Source organism: Cyprinodon variegatus, unplaced genomic scaffold, assembly GCF_000732505.1.
Source record: "Cyprinodon variegatus isolate N-32 unplaced genomic scaffold, C_variegatus-1.0 Scaffold990, whole genome shotgun sequence".
NCBI classification, from domain to species: domain Eukaryota; kingdom Metazoa; phylum Chordata; class Actinopteri; order Cyprinodontiformes; family Cyprinodontidae; genus Cyprinodon; species Cyprinodon variegatus.
This window is the reverse complement of record NW_015151443.1, coordinates 92,842-103,962: the sequence shown is the minus strand read 5'-3', so window position 1 is coordinate 103,962 and position 11,121 is coordinate 92,842. Positions and strand designations below refer to the sequence as shown.

The 11,121-nt window shown below is 37.4% G+C and overlaps 1 protein-coding gene across 1 annotated transcript in view; it reads right to left on the bottom strand.

Annotated features, from left to right (window-relative positions):
- Positions 1 to 767, bottom strand: part of LOC107100592 (semaphorin-4B-like) — a 64,453-nt gene extending 63,686 nt beyond the window's left edge. The window contains exon 1 of the mRNA XM_015399136.1: positions 631 to 767. The gene's annotated coding sequence lies outside the window, so the exon portion shown is untranslated. The remainder of the gene's footprint in view (positions 1 to 630) is intronic.
- Positions 768 to 11,121: the final 10,354 nt, after the last annotated feature.

Here is an 11,121-nt window from a genome sequence, read left to right as displayed (position 1 = left end):
TTTTTTTTTTTTCTAGGACCATACCTAGTATCCAGACACATTACCAGTCAGGGAAAGATATTTGACTCAGCATCTAAGCATCCCACATTTTCTGGTCATCATCTCTAAATCTATCAAAATTCTAGATGCATAAAATGACAACAGCTTCGTTGAGTACTGCTACATGACTCTCCTTGTACATGCCCAGTTTTTTGTAGAGCAGGCAGGTCAAAGTCAGCCATATGTTCTAATAAAGTAATATAAAAATACAACCTAATGCTGACTCACTGATTTTAAACAAATACTGAACTACTGTAAGAGTAAAGATCTTTGACAAATCAAATCAGTCATTAACTGCACAGAAGGTGAGAAATCATTTCACACTAAAGGTAGTTGCAGCTCTCCACAATGCCAGCACAGGGATCTGTCTCATCTTTACCATGGAAACGAACACCATACTACATGCATGCACACTGACAGAGCAATTGCTATGGCATCCTGGAGTAAGGCGACAAGACGCTTTAAGCAACCAGAACAATTTACTATGCAGTTAAATGTTCAGTAAAAGCTACTGTCTATCATTCTCTAACACTCTCAATCTTATCTCTCTTATTTCAGGTAATACCCTGTTTCTTTACTCAGTTGAATTACCTTTCTTCAGCAGAACACAAGGTCAGTTGGAGGTTCTCTCATGCAAGTAGTGACAGAAGAGAAGAAGCTCTGTGGGAATCCCAAGAGATGCCCAAGAGATGCTCAAGGATGCGGCTGAGCCGGCACCGCACGCATGCATCCACAGCCACTATCACCGCCGGTAAGATCAGCGCCAGCAAAAGCAGATCGGATAGGGGAGGGGAGAAAAATGTGAAAAAAAAGGCAAGGGAGCGGGCTGCTCTATCAGCAGCAAGAGCATTACATCATAGGCTCTGTGGAAGGGTGGGAGAGGAGTGGACAGAGGAAGGGAGGTGCTCCTTGAAACGGCGCACTCCCTGTCACTGCTTCAGTGCATGCAAAAGCCCAAATCTAATATTTATGATCTGGTGACTGCAAAATGCTCTCAGTGGTTGGAGTCAGACCTATTAGATAATTCAATCAGGTGCTCTTAATTGTGTACGATCACTGGGTTTTGTTGTCAGACTGGATGATGTACCCTATTATGTCTTCATCCCTTTGGGGCAAAGGCGGTGTGTGTGTGGGGGTGTGTGTGTGGGTGTGTTAGTATAGGTCTGGAGAATGCAAGCCCATGCAGTGTCTATTGTGTGGAGTAATTCGATTGCGTGACCAGTGCCAGCCTACCAGTGCTCACAAAGCATGCTGATATTCAACCTCTTTCAAAGGTCAATCCAGATTCCTTGAGGCGCTTGTAAGTGGATGGATATAGTTGCTAAAGTGATGATTAATGTTAACTTGCCTGTCACAACGAATTAAGTCAAAACTTGTTGCTTGTGAACATCAATGGTTTGAGCACCTTGCCAAAAAACCCAACCTTTGTGAGAGCGAAGAAATCAGTGTCTTCTCATGAAGACAGCTTTTCAATTACCTTAATGCACCATCACCTATGAGTAAAGAAGTGACCTAATCTGCCAGTTAAAGGGTTTTTAGCATAAAAATTATTATTTTCCTAAGTTAAATAAATGAAATATTTTGTGGTTTTACTTCACACACCAAAGATTTACCAATTTAGGGGTTAAAAACAGAGGTTGATGTTAAATTACATAACTAAGTTTGTGGTAAAACCACAGTGGGAAATTGGAGGAGTGGGATTTGCCAGTGCTAGTTCAGGAGGAGAGCAGAGGAGCACAGTGGTAGACAGGAGAAGCTCAGCGGGGAAACAGCACAAAAGTTAGGAGAGGCTATGTCTGGCCTGTGCTAGCCGAAGAGACTAACTGAGGAGGATCAAATGAGCATGGCGGTAGCTCTTATAAATCCACCAGGCAGACAGTGCACTGAGGGCAGGGGAAAATAGGAGAGGCCGGGAGGAAGACAGCAAAGTTTGCCAGGGAGAGATCTACCAGGATAGCTGAGGGGAGAGAGGCTACAACTCTCTCTACTAGCCTCCAGAAGATAACAGCGGAAGATGAAAGGAGTAAAGCGATGAATCAGAGGAGCCTGCTGGGTAGACAGAGAGGCGGAATGGGGAGAGGAGGTGGTGGCCAGCCGTCGTCTGCGCTTGAGGTAGAACGACAGAATAATTCTTCTGGAGCTGAATTAAAATGCTTTTTTTTTTTAAAGCTACCAATAGAGCGTATATAATATAGTATTCCCTACTTTATCCTTTGTCAACATTATTTTCTCTATCTTCCATTTTGTTTAAAAACAGCTTTGTCTCCTCTCTTATGTTGGGATGTATCGTGTGTATATGTTTAAATTCGCATTCACTTACGTACCCTACTATCAACTATGCATCAAGGGGGGTCCTGATTCCTATGGAAGATTGCAAAGCCCTAACTGTTATGGCTTCAATTTGAGGGTGAGACATTGGTTGCTCATTTATTTGAGGATCAGTTTTTTGTTTTTAACTCTATTGTTGGCCTTGGGATGGCACACTTGCCCAACATACTTTACCCCTAAACCTTATGTAGTTTCCTCAGCTCCACATTTTAGATTGGTGGTTCCTAAATCACAGAGAAAAGTACGTGGTACTCCCGAATTGTGGCCCCAAAGCTCTGGAGCGAGCCTTCTTGGCTATGACACATCCTCCCTCGGAGGAGATTTTTTGAGCTCATGATTTTAAAACATCTTTGTAAGATTATATTGTGTTTCTGTTTTTTGTTAGTGTTTATTACTATTTTTTGTACATTTAATTCTGTTTATCTTTGTTTTGTATTTGACTTGATGTGAAACAATTTGACAAACCTTGTGTTGTTTTTTTGAGGTGTTGATCAAATAAATATGGTATAAGTTCTATTTTTATTTAAAATAGATGGAGGAAGCCTTAGTTACTTCACGCTGACCTGTGAGTGCCTGATTAGAAAATTAAAGAAATATTGATTTTCTTGTCAGTGAAACGTCCTGAAAAATACAAAGTTGTAGTGATAAGAACTGTATTTTAAATGGAAGCTGTCATTGTCAGGAGAGACAGCAACAGTTGTCTACTTTCAGAATCAGTGGGATATTTACAAAGCAAGTAAGAACTAGTAATGGCTTGGAATACTAAAGGTTACTTACTATTTTAACTTCTGTTTATTTTTATTTCTATTAATGCCTGATAAAATGTATTCCTTCAGACCACATCCAAATGGCCGCTAAGTTAAGTTCTATGTTAGTCCTTTGTGGCATCTTAGCAATTTGTTTACACATTATGCAAACACAGTTTAAAAAGTACACTAAAATGCACACTGTTGCACTGCATTTCAAACTGACTGACTCTTATATTGCCAGCATAAAAGAAAAATTGGAATTAGAACGTTTTCTAATAACAAATTCCTGTCTACACTTAACTTTTTCAAGCTTGAACATACAGTTGATGGGCCATAAATCGTGATATTAATTTTGGACATTGGGGAATAAATTCCATGCTGATATTAACCTAACCATTGGGGTAGGAGGATGCAGGTTTTCCCTCGACTAGTACACGGAGTATTAGTCTAGTAAAGAGCTGGTGCCGTTTGATTTAAAAGGCGGGACTGACAGGGTAAGCCCCATTAGGTGAAAACCAATCGGATATCTATAGGTGTGACTCAAAAACTCCAGTTTTTATTAAGTGAAATATTTCAAGCCATCAAAAAATCTCCAATGAACGATTTCTGCCAGTTTCCTAAAATAATCTGAGAATATAAGGTGTGCTTTGCAGTACGATCTTATTTTTCCTTGCAACATTGCTTTTTTGCGGTTACCAGCTTGTTGTTATGCTAGCAGAAAGGTGCTGCTGCATTATGGGTAGTTCTGGCACTGGGAGTCATCCATCATAAAGTACCACCTGTGATTGGTCCGGCAGGATCTGGCCTAAGTCAAGTTTTTCTAGACTAAAGTGTAATCCAGTCTGGCTGGACAGACTAGTTTTTTTCCCTGCTGTTTTACTTTCCAACTTCTGCAATCCTCCATTATCCCATAAACTTTCCAAGACCTTCCTACAGAGGCATGAGATATTGCCGCCATGGTGTCTTGAGGAGAAAACACCCAACTCACAGGGATTTTGTCTCTTTCCATTAGACTCTCTTGAGGATCACATCGGTAGAGATGTCATCATGAAAAGCCACATGCTAATGACCAGATTCTGCAGACTGACCAAAGTCTAAGTGGGCCTGGTGGCTAACTTCAAAACCAAATTGCTGCAAACACAGCATGCATTTCTCTGAGTTTCAGGAACTTTCAGATGCCTGGCCAGACTAAAGGTATTGGGTACCGGGAACAAAGAACTCACCTACTGCAGTCTGCAATGCTAAGCTGCTAAATGCTCCAAACCACTCAAGCTTTTCCAAAACAGAGATCAGCAAAGGTTTGCAGGTCTGGTATTTCATGAGAAAGATTTTCAGCTAACTAATTTTCTTTCTTATGATTGTTGATCATTCCATGTGTTTACTGTTGAGTGAGACAAGTTAACAAGATGGGCCATGTGGTACCATGCGGACATGTTTTGAGCTGTTGTTGACATCATAAAATGCAGGAATTGTGCAGAAACTGGAGCTTCAAAAACCTGTCACATTAAACAATTCAGTCAGCTGGATCACAATACCAGTAAGAGGATTTGAATGAGGCTTACATGGCAAGATAAGTGAGCACTGGAGAGAGAGCCATGAGGGAATGTGGTTAAGGGGTCAGGCACTCCTGTCAATTTCAAACATTACAATGAGTCCACACGCTACAGCATTGTGTGAAAAGTTCATAGTGCAAAGTTGTGTTTAAAAAGTCCTGCTTCTCAAACTGAACCCGGCAACTACTGCTGCTGTAAAAAACTATGATGCCTACTTAAAGTCCTTAATCGTTTCCTTAAAAGGGTGCTCAGATGAGGGTCCACTGTTAACCTCTTCTTGTTTTTTCAGTCTCTTTCAGCAGGAAGCAGTTGTTTATGAGTAAAGATGGTTACTGTTTCAAATTGATTTTGTATTGCAGGTAGCGTTTATCAAGATGTTCATCTGAGCCTTTTCCCACATCAAACTTTACTAGATATGTTACTTTTTGGGTCTTCCACTAACAAATCTTCACCATACATTTTTTTTTTTTTGCCAAGTAAAGACACCCAAGCCCTTTTAATTTTATTAGCTTCAGTTAACACAGGAAAACACAGTAGGTGCTTGAAGACAACTCATGAGAGGAGAATTGTGCTCAGCAACTTTACTTGAACATAAAACAGAGCAGTTAAGCCAGACATACACTGTACGAGTTGTTGCCCTTTTCGGGCCATTGTGCGAAAAAAACAAAAAAAAACAAAAGCTGGAACCTCACTCTAGCCTCATCCCAGATATACTATTAGCAAATGCTATGAGATATGAGATAAATGTTTGTTTGAAAGTAATCATAATATTCTTATATAAAAACAAATTTATTGTAGTTCTTCAAACAGTTATGCATGTTGCTCACTTTCTCCATTCAGTCTGGAAGAAGGAAATGGCGACTTTCATTCAGGTACTGTCAATTTCTCGTTATGTATTTATATACAGTATTTCCTTGTAATAATAATACTGTTGACTGCTGTGAAATCCTTCTTTACTGTCTTGCTGTGATATTACAGACCTTGCTTTGCAGTTATTTTTTACAGTAAAATAAGAATTAATGCTGTAAAATCAAAAGAGACTAGTTTTTACAGGTATTCATTGGGATTACAGAGGACACAAGTTATTATTGTGGAAAGCTGGTAAAGTCTAATAGTGTGTCAATAAATAAAAAGATTTCAGGAACATACACCTAAAATACATAGAAAGCAAGCGACTATGATAAGTCTAATCAATTGCTCTTTTGTCCATCTCTATTTTTAATGGAGTGTGCAAAATTCCTCACATGCCAAGTATTATAGGTTGGCTGGAACGCAGGCTGTAACCAGACGAGACTGTAGGATTTTGAGTGTGTGTGAGACACCATTCAGCAAAGGATGGCTGAGGAAAGAGACTACCACAGAATGTAAACAGCACCCAGATGGACCTGACCTTTGCTAACATGAATTTGACTGAATCCGTTATGGCCGTAGGGGACAAGAGCTTGAAATATTATTGCTGCAAAACACAGACAGGCCGCTTTGCTTAAGAGCTCCTATGTCTCACAGTTGCAAACAGATTTGAACTTCTTTGTTAGAAAAGGAAGGGAAAGGGGAAAACGGCTGTGATTTATACCAACTGTGTGACCTCAACGTGAAACCATCCCATTTTTTCTCCAAATACAAAGATCTGTTTCAGGAACTGTGTTGAGAAACAATACAAAACACAACAACATGAGGAAAACTGAAATATTGTCAAATTATGGAGGAATATTTTAAAAATCCAACAAGGGGCTATTATAGTGTGCTTGTCAAAAAAAAAAAAAGGTGACCTAATCGACTGGCAGGCAAAAACAAATAGACAAAGCATTCCATACCATGGATTAAAAAATACTTTTTTTTTTTTTTTTTGAAGATTTGGAACATGGAACTACTGGATGTACATCAAGCTCATCTCAATATCAATTGGATTTGTAAGCAAATTGTTTCATCACTGTGTATCTTACTGAAGAACTGTTATGACTGCACCTCCTCTTCCTGTTTCCTGTTTTGCTCTTCTTGCATCAATAATGAAAGGAGTGCGCTTGAATCTGAAATGTGCAATCTCAATATTGATCTCTAATCCGGGAAAAAAAAGGGAAGACCACTGAACAGCTTTTCAAGTAGATTAAACATAGGTCATGTATTCTGTTTTCAACTTCCTCCATGAAAAATGGAAATTAGGAATATAACTATTATGCAGGGAAATTAATAAAAGTCTTCAGCCATTATAAAACTGGGTGTTTAAATCTTGCATTAGATTAGAGCTGTGTACATTTCAGTGTTTCCCCATTTAAACCTAATTTCTGTCCCATATTTCTGGGTCTAGAACAGGTCACTATGTCTAAATGATTAGAGACGGTTTGATAGGATTGTATTTGATGCCATGTTGTGAAACCATGGTGTAATCCAATTTTTAGAAAGAGCAAATTGTTTAAAAAAGGACCATCTCCTGAGAGCTTCTCCAGGTATTTGTGGTTGATAGCGGAATCAACAGTGACCCTGACTGTCTTAAAAGCTCTTAAACTTTCAGTTTAAATCTGGCTGTGCTGAGACCAACTGTCGAACAGCTAATGAATTTCCTGGCAACCAGAAGAGAGATAGATGTGGAGGCAGTATCAGTAAAAGTTAAATTTCATATAACTATATGACTACAGTACAGTCACACTTCAAGAATGGTATGAGGAAAATGCAAAGTGCTAATTTGGCCCACTTATGCCTTAGTAATCAATTCAAACAAGCAATCATTTGATTTCCTCAAACAAGTAATCAAAGATGACCCCTCCCTACAGCTTCAAAGACCTAAATCATCTGCTGATTTTTAGCATTTTTTGAACAGAATATATCATCACAAATAATGCACAGAAGGACTTGTCCTATTTGAGGAAAAAATACACTGCAGGGGAAAGTGCCAAAGCATTATTTAGGCTTCACACATAAAAAAGTTGTTGAGCTATGATGCAGGGTGTTGATTAATTTCACTTAACAGCAGCATCCTAACCCCCCTTCGCCACCACTCTCGCCCAGGCCCTGGAGACCAGTTTGAATGAAAGAAGGTCAAGAGTGAGAGGCTGATCTCCCAGTAACCAATAAACTACAAAATCAACAGTAAAATACTCTTAGACATAGCAGAGTATTGATAATGACATGAATCTGCACAGATGTTATCATACTTTAAAATGCACACCAATAAGAGGTAAAGTGGTTACAGCTTAACATTTATGAGACCAAGTCGGATGATATATAGCTTTAGATTACTTGTAGAGATGGCACCGTCAGGTGAAAAATGCAAGACCCTATATGACAGCCAAAACTGGCTTTAAAACTGGCAAAGACAAAATAAAGAGAAAATCCAACAGATTATGAATTAACATCTTTTTTTACATGAATGTTATTTATTTATTTATTTATTTTCCTATTTGAGATTGTTTGACCCCCCAAAAAAAATAAAGCACATATGTCCATATAAGGCCCATATACTGTATGTGGATCCGTGTTTCAGATTTCCATTGAACAAAGTGAAGTAATAGGTGGAGTGAAGAAACTCTTTACTTGCGCACTAAACACAGCATTATTTTGTTTCAGACTGCTTTTGCATTTATTTCTAACATAGAAACATGTTTTGATTATCAAAGACCAAAAAAAAAAAAACACTGAATGTTTTCCAGTTTGTAAAGTTAAATCTAACAGATCTTTTGCAGGATGAGGTTCGCCCATAACTAAATATTAAATAAAAAAACCAAAGCATTTTCAACTATCACTGTTGTATCAGCCTTTTACTGTGAAGACCATAGTGGGAAAATAAGTAAAAAAATAAAAAAAAGAAAACTGTTTTTTTTTTTGCTTTTGGACATTCAAATTTATAGTGTGACTCATAAAACGATGCATTTGTAACATAAAGGATACATGAAAGGTAACTATTAATGTACATTAAGTCCACAGCTTAGAAATCACTGTCATCACCTATGTGTAAAACTCTAAGCAACAGTTGCCCTTAGCTTGCAAGCAAAAGGCCCACGCTCTCCACTTAAAAAAAGCACATGCACAACCATGTACCAGCTCATGAGAGGGAACGCCTATTAAACAGATGCGAGAGCATGCACAAGCCCATTTCCCCTTGTGAATGCTCTGTTTAAAAGTTGCTGTTCTCATAGCTCATAGAAGCTTACTGTGCCCGAACATCAGCCCTAACCCCTAAATCCCTCAACCACTATATAGAGCGGGGACTATATAGTGAACTCAGTTAACTGATCGTTCGGACAGATGATCACTGCTTTTTCGCTAATGTCATGCAGCTCTTGTGCTTCTGCAGTAAAAGTTTTAATTATACTTTTTTTTTAAACAATTGTGATTGAAAAACTAGCATGAAACACACACAAATCCAAACACACTGAAAAACAAATTTTAAAACTTTTCTTAGAATAATAACCCAAAAAAAAGGCCTTAAAACCAACAAAGAATACCAAATCCAAATACATTGTAATTTACTCAGCTTAAGCAGTATTTTTCAAACAACTTAATTTTCAGTAGTTATTTTTAACCGGTATAGAACTGATTGACTTGAATTCCAGTTTCATCTCAACATTTTACATTATCTTTGAAGTAGGGAGTGGAACTCTTCTGTTTTAACTTTCTGATAAACCATTATTATGTTTATGTAATGTAAAAAGGTGGGAAAAAAAACTTAATTCAAACAGCATTTGAGTTCATCTTAACTTGACCATTTGAGCTAAGCAAAAAAAAAAAAAGCTTTTGTCATTTGCAATTTGCAGACTATTAAATGACAAAAAAAGACCAAGAATATTTATTTATTTAATTCCAAGCATAAAATCTTCTTAACAATAGTATTTAGAAATAGGAATTTCAGTAAGAAACCAAAAGAGAAAATAATTGCCATTTCCCTGCGGCAGGACTGCAGGCTGTATGGAAAATGAAACTTTGAGTTAAGATATTTATATCACTTTAGCTTGTAAAATTGGGAGTTGTCAGACTGAAACTGTTTTAAAACATGTATGTAATGCCCAAATAGATAAGAACAAATTACCTACAGTATGAGTTCACAATTTAAAAGAAGACATTAGTTTTTTTGTTTGTTTTTTTGTCACAAACACCTAAAAGATATTTTTCAAATAAGATAATAGGCATACTAGAATTTGAGCCAAATTTTCTATTGTGCCAAAAATAAAATATATCTGTACCAACAAGATATTGCTCAATAAAATAAGATTAAAAAAAACATCTTCCCTTGCATTGGCTCGTGGACAAGGAACTTCTAATACATTGCATTTCCACAAAGGAAACATTATATTTTATTTTGTTAAAATATAGTGTTATACAGCAGCAACAATGTCTAAGTTGGTAGTAGTAAATATAAAGCATGCCTTTATGAAAACATCCGACTATTTCTTAGCAAATGTGTCACAATAGCATAAAAGTGGCTGTGTGGCAAAGGATACAGCTAATTACATTTATATTCAATAGCAGCTAAACACTTATTGAGACCACTGCCTTGATAGAAAAAGAAAAGGAAGGTGACATTAAAGTAGGAGATAACCCTTCCTAGGCTGCTTCTCTGGTGCTTCAAACTTCAAAATCAATGTCTTTTGTGTCCAAAACCTTCCATGGAAACATACTGGAGTCAGGATGCAAAATATATAGCTCAAAATAAAACCCCACCTGCAACTGTCTTGTTTAAAGTAAACAAGGGTAACACTGATTATGGCACAAGATACAATGAGCCATCTGTAAACCCTTTCATGCCTTTGACTTTTTCACATATAATACCTGAGTCCATTTGAGCAATTGTTATTTAAGGACTACCTATAAAGCAGGTATGTCTGCAGCACAGTAATCTGTAGGCACCTTTCTGGCTGCGTATCAACTGAAAGCGTCTGTCTGCTGCTAGTCTAATGAATGGGTGCAATTACAATGTAAAAAAAAAAGAAAAGAAATTTAGCATCCTTAATATAGGATTCTACATCACAAGCAGAAGGACTGTTCAACAATTAAGAACATGTCATTACGCTCCTTTCAGCTTAAGGCTTCAACTGAGCTTCAGAAAGCAACAGAGATTTCCTCTGGAAAGTGCTTTAATCAACACTCAACTATGCTATGGAGCATTTCAAATGTAGATATTTACAAATAAACAAAAGAAAACTTTTGTGAACAAAAGCAAAATACCTAGAATTTACTCAATAACTTTTCTAAACCTAACTTAAAAGGCACTTCGGGTAACTGCAGATTATCTTGGACTTCTACAAATATTTATAAAACCCCAGGGATTTATTTAAATAAGTAATTTGAGGCAGGCACTCACTCCTATGTAATATGCTGAAATACGGTATATCCTTTTAAGCTTTAGAGCCCAAGTCTAGCCTAAGTGGCTTCAAAACAACATTTATTGCAGTTTTATTCAGGAAAAAAAGTTGTAAGGGTTTGATAAAACTTCAGAAAGATATATGTGATATATGTGATAT